At 41.5% G+C, this 13,581-nt stretch overlaps 1 protein-coding gene and 1 long non-coding RNA gene across 9 annotated transcripts in view; both read left to right on the forward strand.

Annotated features, from left to right (window-relative positions):
* Positions 1-13,581, forward strand: part of lrp1bb (low density lipoprotein receptor-related protein 1Bb) — a 441,142-nt gene that overhangs the window by 108,027 nt on the left and 319,534 nt on the right. The window lies entirely within an intron of this gene.
* LOC115160967 (uncharacterized) lies at positions 7,431-8,996 on the forward strand. The gene is made up of 2 exons (XR_003869152.1): positions 7,431-7,580; positions 8,305-8,996. It is a non-coding gene; the product is annotated as an uncharacterized LOC115160967 (long non-coding RNA).

The following is a 13,581-nucleotide window of genomic DNA, read 5'->3' on the forward strand; positions in this document are numbered from 1 at the left end:
TGCCGTGAACAAGTATTTGCCCCATTTCTAATTTTCTCTATTTTTGCATATTTTTGGTAAGGAATGTTATCAGATCTTCAACCAAAACCTCGTGGAAGATCTGATAACATTCAGCATTAAAAATAGAGAAAATCAGAAAGGGGGCAAATACTTTTTCATGACACTGTATGTAATTCTCAAAACATCAAGCAGGAACTTTGAATTGTTGCATTTAATATGAATGTAGTGAGTTTACTGCTGAAGAAAAAGCCATCCAATAGGTATGGCTTCGAAACAGCTAAGCAATGATAAACCAAAACACAGCTTGAAGAGTAGGAACGGTCTTGGTGAACAAGTATTTAAATGACAATAACGCATGTATGGTTATACTGTACATCTTCCGAACATAGTCTATAGCCATCAACATACAGTATGTCCAGGGTCATTGTTGTTCAGGTTGCCTTGTGCTGAGAGGATCCAGTGCAGCAGATTCCCCAGACCTGAGTGGTAGGCTGTAGTCTCGGTGTTTGAGTGTGCTGATGTCCTGTGTGTGCATGCGTGTGTGTGCCTGTGTGCAGTGGCGGTTCTAGCATTATATGGCTCTCTGGGCGAACCCCCCCTAGAATCAGGGCTCCCACTCCGACAAAGTTAATTGACCCACAGTCCCACACGGTGACATGATATCATTGACGTGACGTGCAAATGAGCGATAGAAATCCGATCGCACAAATGTCACCATTCCAATATTTTTTGTGCGGGCGCCCCGTGCCGCCCCCAGCAAGATGCCGCTCTGGGCGACTGCCCATGTCGCCTATATCTAAATCCGCCACTGCCTGTGTGTGTGCTTGTGTGTTTGTCTCCATCAAGCCAGTATTTGGCTAACCTTTGTTTCTATAAGAAAACAAACAGGGAAGGAGGGAATCTGTTTGTCCATCTTTGTAAGAGGCATACATGGCGCCGACGGAGAAGGGCGAGTTCCAACCCAACTTTACTATATAGTGACTTTTATCGTGTTTATCTTTACTTTTTTTGTACAGAAAGTTCATACTATTATCACATATGACCGCCAAGCACTTATGGACATCACATCGACAGTTACTAACCTTGAATTTGACTTCAAATATGACTTCAACTCTGCTGTTGCACTGTTCATACCGGACCCTATTCCTTTGTTCTATGGGCTACCAAAACGCTACAGGTGTAGACGTGGGAAACGAGGTGGAGGCCTGGTGAAATTGAGGCAAAGAGATAAATGAACGGTGGTCCCCTCCGTTATATTGGCAAATGTCCAATCAGTCGAGAATAAGATGGATGAGCTTTGTTCGAAAGTCTCCTATCAGAGAGACTTGAAAAGCTGCAATATTATATGTCATACAGAAACGTGGCTGGAGGATGACGCTATGCACCTAGTACTCTGTGGATTCTCCATGCAGCGGCAGGAGACTTCGAGGAAGTTGAAAGGAGGTGAAGTGCGTTTTATCATAAATAAGAACTGGTGTGCTGCTTCAAGTGTGAAGGAAATCCTGAGCTATAGAATACCTCATGGTGAGCTGCATACAGTTTTATCTACCAAGAGCGTTGTCATCCATAATTATCACGGCTGTCTACATCCCTCCACAAGTATGGGGCCATATTCAAACAAGAAACCGCTCACATAGAGACAGCATTTCTGGTGGGCGGAGACTTTAACGCAGGGAAACGTAAAAACGTCATACCTCACTTCTCATTGCATACAAGTCCCTCCCTCGTCTTCCCTTCGGCAAATCTGATCATGACTCCCTTCTCCTCCTTCCCGTTTACAAACAGAAGCTTAAACAGGAAGTACCAGTGATTTAAAAAAAAAAAATGTATTTAACATTTTATTTTATCAGGGAGTCATACTGAGACCAAGGTCTCTTTTACAGATGAGCCCTGAATTATATAAATTACAGAAAATATAAATTACACATCAATATAAATACAAAATGCAAGTAGAAGGAAAAACATGGCCATAAAAAACAAATCAGAAATAAGGTTCTCAATCAGCCTTCCGAATTGCCCTAGAGGCAACAAACATCCAATTTTAAGAACATTTTGAAGATTGTTCCACAAATAAGGTGCAAGAAAACTAAAAGCTGATTTACCTACCTCCGTAGAGACCAAATGAATTTCCAGAGTTAGCCATCCCTGAGACCGGGTTTGGTAACTCGTATGTCTAAAGTTTAGTAAAGATATTAGGTGAAGTGGGACTTTTAGTAAAAAGGGCTTTATAAATGAAAACATAGCAATCTATCAACCTACGTGACATCAAAGAGGGCAAACCAACTTTCTGCTAGAGAATGCAGTGATGAGTACTAAAATGGTCACCCGCTAAAAATTGTAGTGTGCTATGATAAACTGCATCTAACGGCTTTAACGAACTAGCAGCTGCATTCATATAGATGATGACACCATAGTCTAGAACCGATAGGAATGTCTACTGAATAATCTGCCTTCTACTATTTAGCGAGAGGCAGGATCTATTTCTATAGAAGAAGCCAATTTTTATTCTCAGCTTCTTTACTAACTCATCAATATGCTTTTGAAAAGACAGCTTTTCATCTATCCAGATGCCCAGATATTTGTATGCAGGGACACGACCAATATGGACACCATCCAAAGTACATATGCTTAAATCATCAGAGTTATTTTTATGCGCTCTAGAGAACAACATATATTTAGTTTTACCTGCAATCAATATTAATTTCAGATCAATAAAGTATTTCTGTAGTGCAATGAAGGCAGACTGTAGTTCAGATAGTGCCTGGTAAACCGTGGGGGCAATTGCATACACAACAGTATTATCGGCATACAAGTGCAGGTTCCAGTTTTTTTACAGACAAGTCGATATTGTTAATGGAAACAGTTAAAAGTATAGGACCCAGAATCGACCCCTGCGGGACACCTTTAGTAAAATCCAGTAAACCTGATTTAACATAGAACTCAATCTGTGAAGTTATTTTTAAACCAGTTTACATGCAGCCTGGTCTAGGCCAATTGAGGAATGCCTCTGAATTAGCAGTGAGTGATCAACAGTATCTCAAGCCTCTGACAGGTAAATGAAGAGGGCAGCACAATGTTGTCTTTTATACATACAGTTGACCACATCATTCATAACAAGGAATGCAGCGGAGATAGTGCTATGACCTGGTCTAAAATCCAACTGATGTACATTTAGAATACATGGCAAAGATAAAAGATCTTAGCTGAGAATGAATCGAGGATTCTAATATTTTAGCTCGGCAAGAAAGTTTAGAAATACAGCGATTAATTATTTAGGTCACCACCTTTTTGAAGGGAGAGTACATGGGCCGCCTTCCAAACCTTGGGGATAGTATGACATATAATTGTCAGGTTAAAAATATGGGTTAATGATTCAGCAATCAGGGGGGCAGAGACCTGCAGCAAAAATGGATCAAGCATATCAGCCTCAGTGGATTTTTTTACCCCAATCTTAAGCCAGGCATCTAGCACATCACAGATAGTAAATTGTTGAAATTAAAAGAAAGATTCACTAGAAGTTCACGGGTTAACCGTTGAGTCAGCTAGAGGCTGGCAGCGGGAAGAGCAGTCAATTGATTGACCAGGGTCAATTAAACCACAGTTTCTCCCAAATAAAAACCCTGCCAAGATAAAATGATGATTAAAAGCGTCACTTATTCCATTCTTCTCAGTTATGCCAGAGTCAGACAGAACTTGCTTAGGCAGGGAAGAAGAGGAATTTGTACGGTTCCGTGCATTTACTGTCTTCCAAAATGTTTAAGGATCACCAGCAGAGTCAGAGATATAGCTTAAAAAATAGATTGGTTTCTCAATTGAAAGACTGCCAGTCCATTACATAGTCAGTTTTCCTTGCTTTGGCCCAGGCCTGATTTCTGAATGTGCTCAGACAGCTCAAAAGAAAACCAAGTGTTAGCTCTTTCTTTGGCTTTGAATTGTTTAAAATGTGATCCGCTCAATACAGAAGTGGCCGGATGAAACAGACGTGACGCTACAAGACTGTTTTGCTAGTACAGACTGGGATGTGTTCTGGGATACATCCATAGCTTTGAGGAGTTTACCATAACAGTCATGGGTTTCATCAATAAGTGCATAGATTATGTCATCCACACAGTGACTATAAGAATGTATCCAAACCAAAAACCATGGATTACAGGCAATATCTATGCTGGGCTAAAAACTTGAGCTACCGATTACAAGGACACCGACATGGACAAAAAGCCCGCTGTGACCTCTGATGAGACATCAAACATGCAAAAGGACAATATAGGAGGAAGATGGAATCCTATTACACCAGATCCTACGCTCGTCATATGTGGCAGGGCTTGCAGAGGATAACGGATTACAACAAAGGGAAACCCAGACATGAGTTGCCCATTGATGCAGAACTCCCAAACGAGCTAAATGCCTTTTATGCTCGCTTCAAGGAATATAACACTGTTCCTTGCATGAAAGCCCCTGTTTTTTCGGATGTCTGTGTGATCTCACTCTCTGTGGTCGATGTCAGCAAAACGTTTAAACAGGTTAGCAATCACAAGGCCACCTGGCCAGAAGGATTACCAAGTTGCATTCTCAAAGCATGCACAGACCAGCTGGCAAGTGTCTTCACAGACATTTTCAATCTCTCCTTGTCCCAGTCTGTAATCCCAACATGTTTCAAGCTGACCACCATTTTCCCTATTCCCAAGAGTTCCAAGGTAACCTGCCTAAATTACTTTCACTCTGTAACAAACACATCTGTAATTATGAAGTGCTTTGAAAGGCTGGTCATGATACACATCAACACCATCATCCAGACACCCTAGACCCACTCCACTTCCCATACCGCCCCAACAGCGACAAATGACGAAATCTCAATTGCACTTCACACTTCCCTCTCCCACCTGGACAAGAGGGAAATAACTATGTGCGAACGCTGTTCAAGGACTACAGCTCAGCGTTCAATACCATAGTCCCCTCCAAGCTCATCACCAAGCTAGGGACCCTGGGACTGAACCCCTCCCTCTGCAAGTGGATCCTGGACTGCCTGACGGTCAGGCGCCAGGTGGTGGAGGTAGGCAACAACACCTCCGCCACGCTGACCCTCAACATAGGGGCCCCCCAGGGGTGTGTGCTTAGTCTCCTCCTGTACTCCCTGTTCACCCACGAATGCATGAACACACGACTCCAACACCATCATCAAGTTTGCTGACGACACAATGGTGGTAGGCTTGATCACCTATGCCGATGAGTCAGCCTACAGGGAGAAAGTCAGAGAAAGGACAACAACGTCTCCCTCAATGTTAATAAGACCAAGGACCTGACCGTGGACTATAGGGGAAAGAGAGAGATCACACCCCCATCCACATCGACGGGGTTGCTGAGGAGCGGGTTGGGAGTTCCTTGGCGTCCATATCACTAAGTTCCACTGGATATCATAAGGTGAATGCACCAATTTGTAAGTAGCTCTGGATAAGAGCGTCTGCTAAATGACGTAAATGTAAATGTTACTTGGCGTCCATATCACTAAGGACTTAACATGGTCCACACACACCACACCCTCACAGTGGTGAAGAATGCACGGCAGCACCGTATTACTCTTACTATTATCTATCTGGATGCCTAGTAACTTTACCCTGCCACCTGACTTTTCCACATTTTGTTACGTTACAGCCTTATTCTACAATGTATTGTTTTTTGTTCATCAACCTACACTCAATACCACATAATGACAAAGCAAAAACAGGTTTTTAGAAATGTTTGATCCTTGATGCTTCTACAACTTGATTAGAGTCCACCTGTGGTGAATTCAATTGATTGGACATGATTTGGAAAGGCACACACATGTCTATATAAGGTCCCACAGTTGACAGTGCATGTCTGATCAAAAACCAAGCCATGAAGTCAAAGGAATTGTCCGTAGAGCTCCAAGACAGGATTGTGTTGAGGCACAGATCTGGGGAAGGGTACCAAAACTTTTCTGCAGCATTGAAGGTCCCCAAGAACACAGTGGCCTCCATCATTCTTAAATGGAAAAAGTTTGGAACCACCAAGACTCTTCCTAGAGCTGGCCGCTTGGCCAAACTGAGCAATCAGGAGAGAAGAGCCTTGGTCAGGGAGGAGTCCAAGAACCCGATGGTCACTCTGACAGAGCTCTAGAGTTCTGTGGAGATGGGAGATCCTTGATGACCTGCTCCAGAGTGCTCAATACCTCAGACTGGGGTAAAGGTTCACCTTCCAACAGGACAACAACCCTAAGCACAAAAAATAATAATAAAATAAGTCAGTAGGCTACACCAACATCAGTTTCCATTCATACAAAATGTCGGTAAATTGCCATGGTAAATGAGGAAATACTTTATTTATATTTTACGCAATGCTTGTTAAATAGATAAATTGCCCTGTCTGTTCAAAAAGGACTGTTGTTGCGATAACAATACCAACCAGAGGGCGAACATATCTTGAAAGACGTTTAGGGAGGGGTAATGTGGTGACCAATAATGGGTGCAATTGAGATCAGCTGTGCGGGTGAATTTAATGCATGTTGATGGTTTAATGAGATATCAGCTGGTGATTTAATAAGGATTACATTTTTACATTTAACCTTTATTTAACTAGGTAAGTCAGTTAAGAACAAATTCTTATTTACAATGACAGCCTTTTGAGGCAGGATGTCAATTTTCATGTCCCAATCCCATGTGTCCTTCACCGGGGAGGCTACTTCTAGACACAAATGAGAGAACACCTAACTCTGACCATTTTACTTGCCCTAGCAGAGCTGGTTAGGATGTTTTCATGTTATCCAGAGTGTTGGTGACTGTAACTGTGCTGCTGGCAACAATTTAATTACGCTTTTTTTGCCGGCGTTTGCTGACACCGGCCATATTCAACGGGTGATGAGCGTTTGTGAATTATTCTGCGCTCTGGCACACTCAGACGAGAGTGCTCAGAAATCGGAGTAGATAGACAGATTTAACAAGGTCCATTGAGAACGCACAACGATTATACCACTTAGCTAAGAATTATGTGAATAATCAAGTCAATAAAAGTTGGGTAGTAATTAGATAGCATATAGTTAATATACTGCCTGGCAAATTCAATGTATTAGTAGCCAACTAACGTTAGGTAACTAGCTAAGATACCGGTACATACTACTGTAATGCTATGCGGTTCATAAGGATAGCGTAGCTAACAAATTGTCAGCCAATATAACGTGAAACGTAAGTTATTTGAAAAGTCATTACTTTATTACATTGCTTAACATTTGTCATAATTAGATAAAGCAATGAATTTGTATCTGCTTTCGGCTGCATATTTTCCACCATTTTCTTAAAAACTGAAAACGTTGTGAAGCCACGCCCATTTCCTGAAGAATTGCATTATGGGCCCTAAAAGCACGGAAATAGTGTCCACTGTTTGTATAATTTGTATTTTGGCGAATTTAGTACGACATCCGGAAACTTTTGGCTAACTATGCTATGACCAATAGGCATACGACATATTCAATTTCTCACAAATAGTATGGTTAGTGCAGATAGTATGAGTATTCGAACACAGCTTTGGGATATGATTTTCCAGAACAATAAGGAATGACTTCGTGAAATGTAAGTATAACGTTTATTTATTCACCAAATTGTTAAAATGTTCAACAAATTACTTTCATATGAATTGTGAATTCAAACATTGCCTAGCTAACTAGTTAACACATCAGAAGTGATAGCCAGCTACCTAGCTAGCAGGCGATCTCATCCTGCTTATCTAAACAAACTAATCATAGATTCAGCAATGTGTCAATTGTGACGACCCAGACAGTTTTAAATAATGAATTAATTACCTTGCTAGCCAGCTAAAGACATGTAGCAAATAGTTTTTCCCCCATTTGTTTTCAGGGACCAAAGTGGGCACCTGATCACGTTTCACTTCATTGTATTACCTTAGCAGGAGAAAAGTCCTGCCTGACTTATTTTGAGGGTATAGAGATTTTAACAAAATCTGATGAAAAACTTAGGAAATGCAGCCAGCTGTGTTCTGTTCAATCTAGGCTTGCTAGCCAGCCAAGTTATTTGTGCATTCTGTTGAGGAGACTGTTTTGCTAGCTAGCTGCATACAGTGTTTGTTTCTCTTGACACTTTTCCTTCGCCTATTGTGTTGCACAATTGGGGTTGGTGTTATTAGTTAAAATTAGAGGTTAAGTTATTCAACTCTTACTGTAAACAACTTGACCAAGGCTAAAATATACAAAACCGTTAACAAAATAATTACAAATTCAGCAAGTTGAACCAGCACTGAAATTTGAGTAGTGAATTTAATTTCTCCCCCTTGTCTCAGCTTGTTCCAGATTGAAGGAAATCCCACCCTGACATCGTGCAGATGTAAAGAACTTGTTGTGAACCTTCCAGCCACCAGGATAATCATTATATCCAAGGATATTATTCAGGACAGTGCAACATCGCAATGTTAGGTGAAAATAGATTCACCCATGTTGTTTATCATGCAGATTTGTCAGGACATTGTAATTTATGAAGCTCATTCTAAAATGCAGATGTGATTTCTGTGCCAGGGTGTTCGCGCTGTGTGCAAGTCTTCAATTTAGACCACAATTAGTTTAATTAGTTGTTAGCGAAGGGCTGGAACAAAACCTGTAAACTCCTGTCCTGTGTATAAAAAAAACCTGTGGCTGTCATGACTAAACTTGCCCTCATGTACTGAACAAGTTTATGAATGTTGGAGATTAATCTCCTTGAGATGTCCCTCACTTGGTGGGAATGACCTATTTTGTACAATATACTGTGTTTTAAGAACTCATGCACAGATACGGAACACCCCCCCCCCCTAAATGTTAACATATATTCCAAATTAGAAGTGTTGACGTCTCCACATGTTTCTGGTTTTGAGGTATGGGCATCTGGGTGACTGCAGTTCTTCTGTCTAATCCCTTGAAGGGGAGAGAAATGCATCATTAATATTACAATGCTATATTTATCTCATTTACTATATACAGTAATCCTGTTTGCAATGCATTCATGTAATTATATTGGACATGTTATCCTTCATCACATGCCAATATTTGTTTTGTATCCAATACATTTAGCTTACATTAGGATGAAGGAGCCTAGGCCTTCTAATCTAGTTAGTTTGCATCATATAACCTTTCAATTAGTTATCCAAGAATATAAAACCATGTTATCTTGAACATCTGTGTCATTTAATAATATGCACAGGTGTGATAGTTGTATGAATTAATCACAATGCAAGCCTACTCATTAGGAAAAAAACAGCAGCTCTAATGCAATATTATAGTGGTCGCTCCACTAAAAGTTTTGCGATCATGCTGCAGGATTTAGAGGTAATTTGTGGTTTAGTACGGTACCCTGCATCACAACTTCATCGCTCCAGGCCAGCGCAAGGGGGAGTTAGAGCACTGATTATGCTTTTGGGTCCCAAGGCGCTACTGTGTCTCTAACTGACAATGAATGGGCGACATAAACCTAAATTGAAACTGATAATTGTACACGACTTCAGTATTACTTACTAAAACTGTTGTTACACTAAGGTTTTGATTCTAAGATAAACTTATTTTGCTCTTTCAGTAGTACTGTAGCCTACTCGCGACCAGTCACGTTGTACAGCTCCTGAGTGGCACAGTGGTCTAAAACACTGTGTTGCTACAGATGCTGGTTCAATACCTGTGCCGGCCTCAACTGGGAGGCCCATGAGATGACTGTAGGTTTATGGTTTCTCTCCCTCTAAAAACATAAATAAATCAATCTAAATAACAAACTGGCTTTATTTACAAATTAGTAACAATGTCTCACCCCATGTTCAAGAATGGTCTTATTCTCGCTCATTTTACATTATTTTAAAACAAAATAATCTCCAAAATAGTGTTATTTTTTTAAACAAAGTGATTATTATTATTAATTTAGAATTATATAAAAGCCACTTGGGTATTCTCACAGATATATTAGTAACCCTGTTATTAGCAGGACAATATACACTGCTCAAAAAAATAAAGAGAACACTAAAATAGCACATCCTAGATCTGAATGAATGAAATAATCTTATTAAATACTTTTTTCTTTACATAGTTGAATGTGCTGACAACAAAATCACACAAAAATAATCAATGGAAATCCAATTTATCAACCCATGGAGGTCTGGATTTGGAGTCACACTCAAAATTAAAGTGGAAAACCACACTACAGGCTGATCCAACTTTGATGTAATGTCCTTAAAACAAGTCAAAATGAGGCTCAGTAGTGTGTGTGGCCTCCACGTGCCTGTATGACCTCCCTACAACGCCTGGGCATGCTCCTGATGAGGTGGCGGATGGTCTCCTGAGGGATCTCCTCCCAGACCTGGACTAAAGCATCCGCCAACTCCTGGACAGTCTGTGGTGCAACGTGGCATTGGTGGATGGAGCGAGACATGATGTCCCAGATGTGCTCAATTGGATTCAGGTCTGGGGAACGGGCGGGCCAGTCCATAGCATCAATGCCTTCCTCTTGCAGGAACTGCTGACTCACTCCAGCCACATGAGGTCTAGCATTGTCTTGCATTAGGAGGAACCCAGGGCCAACCACACCAGCATATGGTCTCACAAGGGGTCTGAGGATCTCATCTCGGTACCTAATGGCAGTCAGGCTACCTCTGGTGAGCACATGGAGGGCTGTGCGGCCCCCCAAAGAAATGCCACCCCACACCATGACTGACTCACCGCCAAACCGGTCATGCTGGAGGATGTTGCAGGCAGCAGAACGTTCTCCACGGCATCTCCAGACTCTGTCACGTCTGTCACATGTGCTCAGTGTGAACCTGCTTTCATCTGTGAAGAGCACAGGGCGCCAGTGGCGAATTTGCCAATCTTGGTGTTCTCTGGCAAATGCCAAACGTCCTGCACGGTGTTGGGCTGTAAGCACAACCCCCACCTGTGGACGACGGGCCCTCATACCACCCTCATGGAGTATGTTTCTGACCGTTTGAGCAGACAGATGCACATTTGTGGCCTGCTGGAGATCATTTTGCAGGGCTCTGGCAGTGCTCCTCCTGCTCCTCCTTGCACAAAGGCGGAGGTAGCGGTCCTGCTGGTGGGTTGTTGCCCTCCTACGGCCTCCTCCACGTCTCCTGATGTACTGGCCTGTCTCCTGGTAGCGCCTCCATGCTCTGGACACTACGCTGACAGACACAGCAAACCTTCTTGCCACAGCTCGCATTGATGTGCCATCCTGGATGAGCTGCACTACCTGAGCCACTTGTGTGGGTTGTAGACTCCGTCTCATGCTACCACTAGAGTGAAAGCACCGCCAGCATTCAAAAGTGACCAAAACATCAGCCAGGAAGCATAGGAACTGAGAAGTGGTCTGTGGTCACCACCTGCAGAACCACTCCTTTATTGGGGGTGTCTTGCTAATTGCCTATAATTTCCACCTGTTGTCTATTCCATTTGCACAACAGCATGTGAAATTTATTGTCAATCAGTGTTGCTTCCTAAGTGGACAGTTTGATTTCACAGAAGTGTGATTGATTTGGAGTTACATTGTGTTGTTTAAGTGTTCCCTTTATTTTTTGGAGCAGTATATATTAGTCATGGCCCCGAAGTGGTGCACAATGGGACTGTCTTGCAGTTCTCCAGCTGTATCCACTGAAATAGTGGTGGGTGCGCGAGGTTCGATGCACGAGGGCAGGGGATACGGGGCATGTTGTACAGCGCCGTTATGGCTATTAGTAGGTAGCTGGACAATAGACTTGCCCAGAAGGAGGGTAAGGAGATAATTATATTGTCAAATGTATTTCTTAGTTAGGTTGGCTGTATCACAACTGGCCGTGATTGGTTGCAATTTCAGTTTAATCCACTAGAAAAGACTAAACAAATGATACAACAAAAAGTATTATTATTATTATTATGTAACACATCTGACCGTGATTGGGAGTCCCATAGGGCGGTGCACAATTTGCCCAGCATTTCTATCCCTCTAAAAAGGGAAATAAATGTTTTGGCCTTTACAAATATTATTTTGGCCTTTATTCAGATTACAATCGCTCATTTTTTATTTTTTTTAAAAATGAAATATCCTCCAAAATATCGTTATACATTATCAAGTTAATGGCACAGTCATATAGTCCGGCACCTATATAAAGCTGAGTGACTCACTCATTCATGGCTTTGGATCAAAATAAATAAGTACCAACATTCTTTATGATTGTCTTTAATAAAGAAATGTTTTGGTTATCCTGACCTGGACCCCATGTACAGTATGATAATAGTCTATTATGGGCTGTTTGCAGGACAATATACCTTTACCAACACCTCTCTGTATTTTGATACTTTGTGGATGGGGCCTGCTGATTGGCACAGCGGTCTAAGATATTGCATTGCAGTACAAAATGTGTTGCCACAGATGCAGGTTCGATACCCGTGCCAGGTCTTATTTATTTAAAGAGCATATTAAAGTTAGAAGCAATAGGATTTGAAGCAATCCCGCTGTGGTGAACTATTTTAGCACCATTCCATGCTGCTCTGAGACAAGCATGGGGGACTGGTCTTGATAAATCAATGAGATGTTTATTCATTTATTAATTTACAATTATACAATTAGGGTGTGGGAATGTTATGCTGTTAGTACTGTAGCCTACTCCCGACTGTCACATGTACAGCTCCATATTTTCCATTCCATCCTAACGGAAACCCTGAGGGTTTTTTGTTTTTCTTGGATAGAAACACCATAATATTAAGCAAATTAATTAAGCAACATTTCTTAAAATCAGTCCCTTATACTATGTTCTTACAAAACAAGGTTTTAAATTCTGTAGTACAGCCACTATTGAAGGCTATCAAATGCTTCTCAAAGATGCCCTCTGGTGGTCAAACTAGTAATAACTCGCTTTAATGGTTACAATGGCTGACACTTAAATAATGTGCCATAGAATTCTGCGGCACCATGCAAGCTTTGCTGCAGTACGCTGTAACTTTAAAAGGATGAACCCCTGTAGCTTCAAAGTGAAACACCACTATTCTGTCTATTAATCATTCTTAAACATGTAGCTCAGTTGGTAGAGCATGGTGTTTGCAACACCAGGGTTGTGGGTTCGATTCCCACGGGGGGCCAGCACAGAAAAAAAAAAAAATTATGAAATGTATGCATTCACTACTGTAAGTCGCTCTGGATAAGAGTGTCTGCTAAATGACTAAAATGTAAAAAAATGAGTAAAATAGCGTATTTAGCTACTGTATCTCAAAAAATCGTAGCCTGCATGATTTCATCCATGCGAGCTTACCTGTCATGTCCGCAACGATGGCGCAGAAGACCAAGCAATATTCGAGAGGATCCTATACCGTATGATAATTATTCTGGTCGGTGTCAACTTCATTCATTAACAGGTACTGAGGAGATTGATTCTGTTAGCTGTTTACTTGTTATTCTCATGTCAGATATTTAGTTGCTCACACTGTTACAGTGGCTACAATATGGCTACAAATGTCTCACAATCGGTGGAATGTAGAATGTGAATACGTTATCACGTGACGTTGACTTCGAATCCCGGCCCAAATGGCAGTAACCTACTGGAAAAGTGCTACTTATTAAGGTAGGTGCCTTTGGAGGCAGG

Source organism: Salmo trutta, chromosome 24 (genome assembly GCF_901001165.1).
Source record: "Salmo trutta chromosome 24, fSalTru1.1, whole genome shotgun sequence".
Classification (NCBI taxonomy): domain Eukaryota; kingdom Metazoa; phylum Chordata; class Actinopteri; order Salmoniformes; family Salmonidae; genus Salmo; species Salmo trutta.